Source organism: Ascaphus truei, chromosome 4, assembly GCF_040206685.1.
Source record: "Ascaphus truei isolate aAscTru1 chromosome 4, aAscTru1.hap1, whole genome shotgun sequence".
NCBI classification, from domain to species: Eukaryota; Metazoa; Chordata; class Amphibia; order Anura; family Ascaphidae; genus Ascaphus; species Ascaphus truei.
Window position 1 is genome coordinate 70,724,479 of NC_134486.1, and position 13,041 is coordinate 70,737,519.

A 13,041-nucleotide genomic window follows, 5' to 3' on the forward strand; every position below is an offset into this window, starting at 1 on the left:
TTTCCTTTCTGAGTTATTGCCACTGTTAAGAATATTTTTTTACAAAGAAAGAACATGACACACTTATAACCTTGTTATGACACAGTGCCCACTGATATGCTCTAGAGAAGCACTAAAAACATTACATTCAAAATGTAATTTAAGCTGTACCAGTTTGTTCAGTTACTTTGTTAGAACAGATATTGTTATGAATCACTTATTACTGGTTAATTGCCTTTAGAGAATCTATACGTTTTTGTAGCAAAAACATTTTTTTAATATGGTAATCGTGATACTGTGTCAATGTGGTTTGCACTAAAATTATATTTTTAGGCCAGGTTTAGCTATTTATTTTTAAGCACATGTGATAATGCTTAGTACTGTATTTGTTTGTTTACAATTGTATATGCCTTTCTGAGTTCAATCTAGATTTAGTACTTGGTATTTAGTACTTCGAGTTCTATTTTGGCAACAAAGCAAAGTTACCAAAATCTGCAACTCATTTTAAATTTGTACTGCCAAGAAAGGTGGTTTATTTATGATTTCCTTAATTAATAGGTACTGAATTGATCCAGCAGTGTAATAGTTTTTAAAAGCTGCTAAGAAATTAAAAGCAAACATTACTTGGTTGCCTGTTTAGGGTAACTGTGGTACTATTTATAGCATGAAGTACCACAGGTACATTGCAAAGAAGGTTGTCATACAGTACCGTTTAGAGCAGGCCTGCACAACTCCAGTCCTCGAGGGCCGCAAACAGGCCAGGTTTTCAGGATATCCCTACTTCTGCACACCTGGCTCAATTAATGGCTCAGTCATACTGAGCCACTAATTAAGCCAGCTGTGCTGAAGTAGGGATATCCTGAAAACCTGGCCTGTTTGCGGCCTTCGAGCACTGGAGTTGAGCAGGCCAGGTTTATAGGAATAATATGTACACTGTATGTTTTTCAAAGATGGAATTATAGAGTACAGCAGGGGTGCTCAACTCCAGTCCTCAAGCCCCTCCCCCCCCCCCCCCAATAGGTCAGGTTTTAAGGATATCCCAGCTTCAACACAGGTGGCTCAATCAGAGGCTCAGTGTTCAACCTGTAAACCTTCTCTATAACCAATATGACCACTAGAACTTTGAACTTTTTTGTTTAAGTAGATACTGATAATTAATTCCAAGTATTCCTCCTACTGAAATGTGTGTGGAAACTCTAAATGAGGGTACTAAACATGGACTGAAAGACTGTGCAGTAAGTGGACATGCCACAAATAGCTGAGGGAGTAAATAATAACTGCGCACAAAAAATGTATCATTATTTGGTAGTAAAAGAATCTTGAGACCATGAGCAGTCTTTTGGAGTCATATCTCAGATGATAAGTGCTGTGTGAGGTAGGGGTGAAGAGCTTGTTCAGGTAGGTGGGTAGCTTGCCCAGAAAGTATTCAAAGGCAAGACAGGAAAGATGATGTAATTAGACTCAAGTGATGGCCTAGTTCTTTGAGCATTTTGCAGTGATGTGTGTTGTACTGTAGTTGCATTGGAGGACAAAATGGCATACTGAGTTGTAGAGGGTATCAAGTTTTGCTATCGTGGGTTTGGGGTGCGTGCCATATACTATGTCCCCATAGTCTATAATTGGCATTAGCATATGCCGCTTTCTGACCAGCATACTTAGGGAGGATTTTTTCCTAGAAAGTACAACTAGTTTGGCATAGGTTTTGGATTTCAGGGTATCAATGTGTAACCCAAATGTTAAATTGGAGTCAAACCATATGCCCAAGAATTTAAAACTACTGTAGTAACCGGGGCTAGGGTGGTAAAAGTGTTGGTTCTGATCTGGAGCTCATTTAATGGAAGCTTAAAAAAATTAGCCTTGGTTACAATATCATTGTTACAGTCTTGCCAGTGTTTAAAAACAGTTTGTTTTAGAAATCCAATTTTCAAGTCTCAAAAAGACTCAGATAGATAAAAATATGTGTCCAAGGACTAGGGGCTGTGTGCATATAACATTGTGTCATCCGCATACATGTGTGACCCTTACAAGCTGTAGGAAGATCATTAATGAACACTGAGAAGAGTAGGGGCCCCAGAATGGAGCCTTGTGGAACCCCACAGATGATATCTAAGGGGTTGGCGTTAGAGCCTGAGGTGGACACATGTTGGGATCTACCTGATATATAGGAATGAAACAATTTTAAAGCATGCTTCCCTATTCCTGATCACTGGAGTTTGTTTAGCAAGTTAATATGATCAACAGTATCAAAAGCCTTTGCAAAATCTAGGAATATTGCACCAGTAAGTTGTCCCAGTTCCATTCCAAACTGGATCTCATTGGAAACTTTTAGGAGGGTAGTTACCATGGAGTGTTTGGGGCAAAGGCAAGATTGGAATTGGCTAGGGAAATTTGTCTTGGTATAGTAATCAACTTAACTGGGAGTGAACACATTTTCCATGACTTTGGGTAGTATTGGGAGAAGAGAGATTGACCTGTACTTTGACACTGTGTTTTTGTCCCCACTGTTGAAGATTGGGACAACTCTAGCAGTTTTCCAGGTCTTAGGGATATGGCCTGCAGACAGGATAGAGCTGACTATGGAAGCAAGCGGTTTGGCAATAGCTGGGGCACCAAGTCATAGGAACTTAGATTGCAGTAAGTCAGGTCCACATTGGCTGCTTAGTTTTAATTTGAGGAGCACTTGTGTAACCTCCTCTTCAGATACTTGGACAAATTGAAAATTGTGGGCAGTGTTGAGATAGGGTGAGGCTATTGGGGTACTCTCAGGATGAGGTTCATGTTTGTGGTTTGGATTGCGTTCGCTAATAAGTTAGTAGCACACCCCACAAAGTAATCATTGAATGCATTTGCAATGTCAGTGGGATTTGTCAGGTAATATCCTCCTTCGTGATATTACTCGGTTGTTGATGGCTAGAAGGCTGGAATACATTGTGATAACTTTCCAGAAGTTAGCTGGATTTGATGTATTCTGGTGAAGATTGTCAGAGTAATATTGTGCTGTTGCTTGTCTTGTTTGGCTTGTGCACATATTCTTTTCTTAATTAGAATGATAAAAATTAAAGTAAATGCTTTGGTAAGATGTACCATGGTGCATTGACAGCAGAAAGCCCAGTCTGCTACTGTACACTAGATGTATATAGTTTCTGATTTAGAGGGGGTTATTCATCTGCAATAGTGCAGGTCTAGGCACAGTCACAAAGAAAATCCCATTGAAGTCAATGTAGAATTGTAGAATTTTCAAATTATGTTCTCATTGTAAAAATATTCTTCGTGGGCACAAAACAATATACCAGATGGATTTCAATTATTCCAATAAATGGTATAATATAGCAGCTTTTATATTACGATAGTTTGGATCATAAATATATTTGATATAATATTGAAAGAAATCTTTAATTTCAAAATACAGCTAAACCCCGTTATAATGCGGTGCTCGGGGTCCACCCCGAGTCCACCGCGTTAGTAACGGGGTCGCGCTAATTAAAAAAAAAAAATGGCCGCCGCGCTCCTGATCGGGTGTGAGGAGGGAAGGAAGTTAAATAAATAAATAAATAAAAATTTTTTTTTAAATGGCGGCGATTCATCCGTCCTCCCTCTCAGCCCCCTGGTTTTGCACGTGTCTGTGTCCTCCCAGCGTGTGTGTGTGTGTGCGTGCATGTGTGAGAGAGAGAGACAGAGTGTGTGTGTGCGTGCGTGCGTGTGTGAGAGAGAGAGAGACAGAGTGTGTGTGTGTGTGTGTGTGTGTGATGGTGAGAAGGGGTGGGCAGGGTGAGGAGACACTAATCTCTCTCAGGCTTTAATGCAGGGTCCCCTACCTGTTCGTCATCACCGCTACGCCCAGCATCAGAGCCGCTGTGTGGGGTCAGGGAGGGTGTGACAGATACCAGCACCTCGCACAGCCTGCGGGACTTGGGTTAGCTGCAGCTCCGGTCACTGAGTCCTGGTGAGCGGCGGGAAGGAGGGAGAGGGGTGGGGAGGAGAGGCTGGGAGAGGGTCCCGGAGCGCGAGGCTCCCCCTCCCCGGCCGGGTCCACCACACCCGGCTCTGACTCACCTCCGCCCACCCTGCACTGCAAATCATCCGGGCAGGAGGAGTTGCCATAGAGACAAAGGGGGGTAAAGGATGCAAGCCACGCCCACTTACCTCCTCCTATATGGCACCAATGACTGCAGAACAAGCATCCCACATCCGGGCACTCTTACTGCCTGGCCTCATTCAGTCGCCCCGCCCACAGCCCTCTTCTTGTCAATCAAGCCGTCCGCTCTCCGCCCCCTGCGGGTGATGTCATTATTCCAACCTCCACCGGGCTGGTGGGCTGCTGACATGTGAAAAACAGGCTGGTGGGCTGCTGACATGTGAAAAACGGGCTGGTGGGCTGCTGACATGTGAGAGGAGGGGTGGGGTGGGCTGCTGACATGTGAGAGGGGGGGTGGGGTGGGCTGCTGACATGTGAGAGGGGGGGTGGGCTGCTGACATGTGAGGGGGGGGTGGGCTGCTGACATGTGAGTGTATTGTGAGAGCTGTGTGCAGTAAGTGTGAGCAATGAGCAGTGTCTGTGCAGTGTGTGTCAGTGTGAGCAGTGTGTGTGCAGTGTGCAGTGTGTGTCAGTGTGAGCAGTGTGTGTGCAGTGTGTGTCAGTGTGAGCAGTGTGCAGTGTGTGTCAGTGTGAGCAATGAGCAGTGTGTCAGTGTGAGCAATGAGCAGTGTCTGTGCAGTGTGTGTCAGTGTGTGCAGTGTGAGCAATGAGCAGTGTCTGTGCAGTGTGTGTGCAGTGTGTCAGTGTGTGCAGTGTGCGCAATGAGCAGTGTGTCAGTGTGTGCAGTGTGAGCAATGAGCAGTGTGTGTGCAGTGTGCAGTGTGTGTGCAGTGTGTCAGTGTGTGCAGTGTGAGCAATGAGCAGTGTGTGTGCAGTGTCAGTGTGTGCAGTGTGCAGTGTGCAGTGTGTGTGCAGTGTGTGTGCAGTGTGTCAGTGTGTGCAGTGTGAGCAATGAGCAGTGTGTGTTCAGTGTGTCAGTGTGTGCAGTGTGTGTGCAGTGTGTCAGTGTGTGCAGTGTGAGCAATGAGCAGTGTGTGTGCAGTGTGTCAGTGTGTGCAGTGTGAGCAATGAGCAGTGTGTGTGCAGTGTGTCAGTGTGTGCAGTGTGAGCAATGAGCAGTGTGTGTGCAGTGTCAGTGTGTGCAGTGTGCAGTGTGTGTGCAGTGTGTGTGCAGTGTGTGTGCAGTGTGTCAGTGTGTGCAGTGTGAGCAATGAGCAGTGTGTGTGCAGTGTGTCAGTGTGTGCAGTGTGAGCAATGAGCAGTGTGTGTGCAGTGTCGGTGTGTGTGCAGTGTGCAGTGTGTGTGCAGTGTGCAGTGTGTGTGCAGTGTGCAGTGTGCAGTGTGTGTGCAGTGTGTGTGCAGTGTGTGTGCAGTGTGTGTGCAGTGTGTGTGCAGTGTGAGCAATGAGCAGTGTGTGTGCAGTGTGTGTGCAGTGTGTCAGTGTGTGCAGTGTGAGCAATGAGCAGTGTGTGTGCAGTGTGCAGTGTGTGTGCAGTGTGGCAGTGTGAGCAATGAGCAGTGTGTGTGCAGTGTGTGCAGTGTGCAAAAAAAAAATGTAAAAAAAAAAAATAATTTTTAAATTTTTTTTTTTTTTTTTTTTTAAGAACGGGAGCCACGGGAAAACCGCGTTATAGCCGAATCGCGGTATAACGAGGCGCGTTATAACGGGGTTTAGTACAACTTTCATGCTAACATTTTTAAGCATGTATTGGGCTTTTATGTATTTTAATATGGCATGTAAAGGGGTGATCTCTTATTTAATCGCCTGGAACAGGACTAATTTTAAAGTAAAGTAAAACAAGGTATTCTTTTAATCATGAAAGAAATAACCTTTACTTTAATCTTAGTACTTTTATTTAATTATTCAATCAATAAAACTGAAGTTTAGAGCAATCCAATAAAAACTTTAGGTATTGAATACCAACATAATTCTTATAAGCTTGCATTTATTTTGTATCACAAGGCCGTTCTTTTGTAAGAGTGCCTATTACTTGAGGAAAGACAAGTGTGTGTCTTGTGCTATAATAAAGAAAAAGCTCTGTAATTAGCTTATTCTCCAAGACTGATTTGTACCAAACATTATACAAGTCACATACAGTATAATTACAAACAACTATACTACACAGTCTATTATGATAGTGGACAGCTCCTGAATAAGGAACAAATGAGATATGGATTTAAGTTGGAAGGGAACAGTTCAGTGTCACACCTGCTTCTAAATCCAATTATGCATAGTTAGGTCTCATTACTTCTTCAATGATAGAAAGCTGCTACTTTCCTTAACAAGCATTTTTAATGTATGGTTAAAATATATGGTTCGATATTTATGTGTGCAGAAGCTAGTCCATATTTTGCTATGACCATGATGTTTTTTCTTGAACTTATCTGTGTGAGATTATATGGATCTGTAGTTTGTTTTCAATGTGTGTGTTTTTTAGTATCATTGTATAATTTTCCGTAATAATTTAATATTTTTATTTTATGGTATATCTGAGTGCTTATCTGAGTTCTTTTGTTTTCAGTTGTATATGTAACTTCACCCTGTAGCGCCACTAGAGGCTTTTTTATTTTTAGCATAATATTCCTGGTTTATGGTACAGTACTGTAAGAGATGTGTGTAGAGCTACATTTAATGTAGACCGATTAGGGTGAAATTAAATCCTGACAAGTGGAAAGAAAGGATCCCTATTGTTTGGCACTAAGGAGAGTACACCCTAATTAAAACTTATACTTTTATTATAAACTGATTAAAAATAAACTGTTTGGGGAAACCACATACAAAGAACAAACCAAAAAATATTAAAAGACGGAGAGGTGTGGTAGGGTGTTTAATGAGGGTTTTTTATATATATATATATATATGTTCCTCTTAACCCTTAATAAACCCTAGAATCTGGGTGGTCTCTGTGTCAAAAAATGTAATGACAATGTATCTCCAAACCCCTGGTAGCAGTGGAATGTACGCAACTAGATGCAGACTGTAAGGTGTAACGCAAGGCTGCACATGATAGTAGCTGGAATGAAGCAGCCACAAGCACCTTAAGCATTTATAGGAAGCTGCATGTAATTAGGCTGTAGCGTATAGCAGGTATAGAGAAACCCCTTATAACTATGGGGTATAGGCTGTTTAAACGCAGGCTAGTGTTTAGTGATGGCTGAAAATGAAACAGCTATAAACGTATTGGACATCACAAAGCTGCATCTAGACAGTCCTGGAGATATAGGAGATTACCCTAGGGTCTGAGTGCTGTTGCTGCCCACGAACGCAGTCTCCGAAGCACTCAGACAAACTTGTAACACACACCTCACCGATGAGCCGACGTCACGTAATGGTGACGTCAGACGTACCCTACGTACGTTTCACCGTAACTGGCTTCATTGGGGGCGGGATCCAGGTGACTTTGGTATGTTTTTATTGGTTTGTGTTGCCGTAGCAACGGATTGTTGATCTCATCTGATTGGTCACTAATGGGAGCCAATCGTGAAGCTCGTGTTGATGACGCGCCCCCCCCCGGAGAGGAGGGAGTTGAAGGAACGTAAGTATTCCTTCCGATTGGCTGAGTGTCAGCCTATAATAGGTTCACAAATTAGTGATGCTCCCTCTGAGGTGAAGTTGGCAGACAAGAGATTCTGAACTCATTCATATATGCAGAAGATCAATAAATACATAAACAAAGTGAACACTTCTTTCGTGTGTAATTTATTGTCTGTATTGCATGTTACTTAGTACATGTCCCTACTAGGAAGATTGATCAGTTTACATGCTCTGTAGTGTGATGCTGATATTGACCCAGTTATACAGGAAGGTAAGTATAGTGCAGATGATCCTGCACGAGTGAGTGGTACTAAGTGTGGCTAATGACATTCCCTCTAGAAATGGGGGAAAGACTTTCAGAAAGGTAATCCAGACTGAAAGTTTGCAGCAAAAGTGGTATGCTCCTATTTCTAGTCATATCTATGAAAAAGGTCTCTGATGGGGGAAATACGTCAGTATTGGATAAGATACTGTAAAGCGGCTTGTAATACACAGACACTGATACTGTTATAGAGGGTTAATAACCTAGAGACAGATACCTAAAGATGTTTTAATTAGGTACCAAATGGTGAAGGCTGGTCTAATCTAGAAAGGCAGATGTAAGATAGTGTTACAAGAATGGGGTATAGAGAAACCCCTCATTAAGGCCTTCTGGAGTCAAGGTGGACAGTGTGAAAACCCACCTTGACTCTTTTTGTAGGAGTTTATTATTCCAGTCTCCTCCTCTGTTTGTGGATATGACCCTGTCGATACCTTGAAATTCTAGTGATTTCACATTCCCCTGATGGTGCTCTCTCACGTGTCTTGATACTGGAGTGTCTGCACTAGTAGGGACATGTACTAAGTAACATGCAATACAGACAATAAATTATACACGAAAGAAGTGTTCACTTTGTTTATGTATTTATTGATCTTCTGCATATATGAATGAGTTCAGAATCCCTTGTCTGCCAACTTCACCTCAGAGGGAGCGTCACTAACTTGTGAACCTATTATAGGCTGACACTCTTAGCCAATCGGAAGGAATACTTACGTTCCTTCAACTCTCTTCTCTCTGGGGGGGGGGGCGTCATCAACACGAGCTTCACGATTGGCTCCCATTAGTGACCAATCAGATGAGACCAACAATCCGTTGCTACGGCAACACAAACCAATAAAAACATACCAAAGTCACCTGGAACCCGCCCCCGATGAAGCCAGTTACGGTGAAACGTACGTAGGGTACGTCTGACGTCACCATTACGTGACGTCGGCTCATCGGTGAGGTGTGTGTTACAAGTTTGTCTGAGTGCTTCGGAGACTGCGTTCGTGGGCAGCAACAGCACTCAGACCCTAGGGTAATCTCCTATATCTCCAGGACTGTCTAGATGCAGCTTTGTGATGTCCAATTCGTTTATAGCTGTTTCATTTTCAGCCATCACTAAACACTAGCCTGCATTTAAACAGCCTATACCCCATAGTTATAAGGGGTTTCTCTACACCTGCTATACGCTACAGCCTAATTATATGCAGCTTCCTATAAATGCTTAAGGTGCTTGTGGCTGCTTCATTCCAGCTACTATCATGTGCAGCCTTGCGTTACACCTTACAGTCTGCATCTAGTTGCGTATATTCCACTGCTACCAGGGGTTTGGAGATACATTGTCATTACATTTTTTGACACAGAGACCACCCAGATTCTAGGGTTTATTAAGGTTTAAGAGGAACATATATATATAAATAACCCTCATTAAACACCGTACCACACCTCTCCGTCTTTTAATATTTTTTGGTTTGTTCTTTGTAAGTGGTTCCCCAAACAGTTTATTTTTTAATCAGTTTATAATAAAAGTATAAGTTTTAATTAGGGTGTACTCTCCTTAGTGCCACACAATAGGGATCCTTTCTTTCCACTTGTCATTATCATATTCCCTGTGAGCACCACCCTTCAATCCACTGTTTTGTATTCCTTCCCCTCCTAGTGCTTGAGCAGAGTTACCTCTGCAATCTTCATTTACTTGCAGATCCCCTTGTTTGCTGAAATTAAATCCTGGCTTTATTGATCCTGTTCCTTTAACAAGGCAAAACATAGAAAAAGAAACAAAATAAAAGCCTACTCTCCTTTGGAGAATAACTAAACATTTACTCCAGCTCTTTCTAACTGGGTGGCCAGCTAAACTGGTTACCACCCCAAACGTGTGTGTGTGTGTGTGTGTGTATATATATATATATATATATATATATATATATATATATATATATATATATATATATATGTTCTTCAGTATTCGGTGATACCTTTTTTATTGGACTAACAATTTATGTCCTATGACATAAATTGTTAGTCCAATAAAAAAGGTATCACCGAATACTGAAGAACTCATTTATTCTGCACTATCGCAACTGGACTAACACGGCTATTTTCTGCTATATATATATATATATACAACTGTATGCTCATCTGCATGTCTTAGGCAGGTCTGCAACCCCACCTTTCACCATTATCACCCAGCATACAGCACTTCCACTGCAGCAAGGGATTCTGGGAAATGACATGCAAATGAGCACGCAGTGCCACTTTTTGCTTCAAAAACCATTTTTAACATGGTTCCCTATAGGCTTAAGCTTGCTGTATGGTCACAGCTTTGAGCACAGCCAGGGTTAAGGTGCATACCCAGAAAACCATCCACAGACACCTGATGGGTCTCATCAGTGTGGGGTTGATTAACTGGGTATGCAGAGAAGCTATGGGATAGGGTATACCATAATACTGAGTTAAGTTATGGTGAGTAAAAAAAGTAAAAAAATATGTATAAAACAAGGGCAGCAGGCACTCTGTAAACAACAATATACTGATGCTTATCCCATATGCATAAATAGACAGCAGGTATTACCAGAAGTTCATCCGGAAAGAAGAGACAGCACACAGCCAGATACTGCTGCGGCCGAGTTTATTTGAGCATTTGCCCGGTCTCGGCCGCAGCAGTAACCAGGCGCGCGCTGGGATGTGCCTGGCGCGCGCCGAAGCCGCGGAGGAGCGCCCTCCGATCGGGGCTTTCTCCCTCCGCTCGCCGGGTCCGCCGGGTCCCCCGGAACCCCCTGCCGCCGTCCCCCACATCGCGGGACACCAGGGCTCCCTCGGGGAGCCCTGGACGCGCGTGCAGGGGGCGCAGGCACCCGATGACGCGTGACCGCGCGTCGATGACGCGCGGCACGCCGAGGGAGTGCGGCTAGCATGCCGGGGCATCCCCAGGCTTGCGGAGCTAGCCGCATTCAAATAAAATGTGCCGCCTCTGTAGGTATGACAATTATGCCTTGGTTTATGTTACCTCAATATAATTGTCATATCTATCTGGCTGTGTGCTGTCTCTTCTTTCCGGATGAACTTCTGGTAATACCTGATATATATATATATATATATATATATATATATATATATATATATATATATATATATATATATATATATATATATATATATATATATATATATATATATATTCCAACAAGAAAGTCTCTTATCTATTTCTGTTGCTGTAGGGGAAGGCCTCTCTGCTCTCGTGGGTCAGCACCCTTGTGTGCTATGGTATATCTCTCTGCTCAGACCTCTTTCTCCTCTGTCAGCACCCTTATGTGCTAAAGAACTCTCTGTCTCTAGGCATAGAGATCTGGTCCCCTCGTGTCTTGCTGTCAGCACACATTCCTCCTGTGTGCTTCAAGACTCTCTCCTCATGTCAGCACTGTGGTGTGCTAAGGAAAATTGCTCTTAAGTTTCCCACAAGAGGCTTTTTCTCAGAGATCTAATTAGCCAGCTGCAGTCTGGTTAATTGCCTGCCAGCAATTAACCAGCTCCCTGCTGGATTTAGAGGCAGTTTTTCTTAAACAGGGATAAGTCAGTGTTACAAGTACCATATTGACTTATATGTGGAGTGTGTCATGTTCTTTTTGTGAGAGAGATATCATCGTCATCATCTTCAGCCCTTGTTTCTCAATTGCTAGTTGAAAGCCTCCCCAATGATCTTCTGGGTTCTATGGTTGCAAGCCTCTCTTCACCACATTGCTCTGATTTACCTCTCTTCACCACATTGCTCTGCACTAATTTTCTGATTTCATCCTCCCATCTTACTTTTGGTCATAATCTTGGTCTTGTAATTTCTCTTGAAATTCAGTAGAGTACAATCTTTGTCCAACAATGGTAATTTCTTTTTGAGATATGTTCAGCCCACTGCTATTTTAATATCTTCACCTGTGTGATGATGTCACAGACTTTTGTTTGGTTTCGATGTATGTATATATGTATGTATGTATGTATGTATGTATGTATGTATGTACTGTATATCTTTATTTATATAGCACCCACAGATGTACTCAGCACTATACAAAAAAAAACAGTACAGGGAATTATAATGCAAAAAGTGCAACAAGCAAAATCAGAAAATAGAAAAGGAAATCCCTGCCCTGAAGAGCTTACAATTTAAGTGGTATTTTGGGAGACTTACAGCAACAACAGGTGAGGGAATAAGTGCAGTATATGGCAGTGCTTGGCCACAATGGTTGGTAGGAGCGACTGTGGGTGACTTTTAAGGTTTAACTTAAAGGTGGGGAGAGAATGTGTTTGGCGTATACTGAGTGTGAGGAAATTCCACAGGTATGTGGTAGTGAGTGAAAAAGGTTTAAGACAAGACAGAGCAGTAGAGGTGAAAGGGATGGGTCACTTGCTTGAATCTTCATGTAATCTAATGGTTGAGGTGGCATTCTAATAAATGTTCCTTAAAATATCAATGTACGCTTCTTCAACACTTTGTCTTCTTAATGCATTTAAAACCACTGAGGTGTAGACAGAATCAAATGCTTTTTCGTAATCTACAAATCCTAAACTGAGTGGTAGATCATATACATTAGTTTGGGAAATCCCTTTTTGTGTGACTTACTGTATATGTTGTCCATTGTGTTATATCCACTGTGAAATCCCACTTTTTCTCTAGGCTGGGGAAGTCCAAAGTCTGTTGCAGCCAATTAGCGAGTATCTTCGTTAAAATCCTTGTAAGTGATTGGAAGTAGACTGACTGGTCTGTAGTTCTTGAGGTCTTCTTTGTTTCTTTTCTTGACAATGAGGATAACTACTGTACAGTATGGACAGGAATTTTCCTGTTCTTCAAGCAACATGTAAAGAGTTTTGCAAGAATTTTCTCCTCTACATCCCCAGATTCTTTCATTATTTCAGTTGTAATTCCATCTTCTCTGTGAACTGTCCTATTCTTCATGGATTTTATTGTCTTTTACCACTTCCTCTTGTTGAAGGACATGGTACATCATTTGTGGTTTCTTCTCTCTCTTCCTCTGCTGGATTATGTCATGTGTCATCTGTGTTCTTGTACAATTTCATGTAGAAATTCTCAAGTGACTCAACTCTCTATCATAAGTGCATGGTCTTTTATTGTTGATCCATCATCTTGATTGAGTGCAATGATTTGCTTCCTCCCAATCATACGTCGCTGCTTCATCTTCTTTA

At 42.3% G+C, this 13,041-nt stretch overlaps 1 protein-coding gene across 2 annotated transcripts in view; it reads left to right on the forward strand.

Annotated features, from left to right (window-relative positions):
* The window catches only part of PLCB1 (phospholipase C beta 1), an 810,170-nt gene that overhangs the window by 425,828 nt on the left and 371,301 nt on the right, over positions 1 to 13,041 (forward strand). The gene's annotated exons all lie outside the window — the stretch shown is intronic.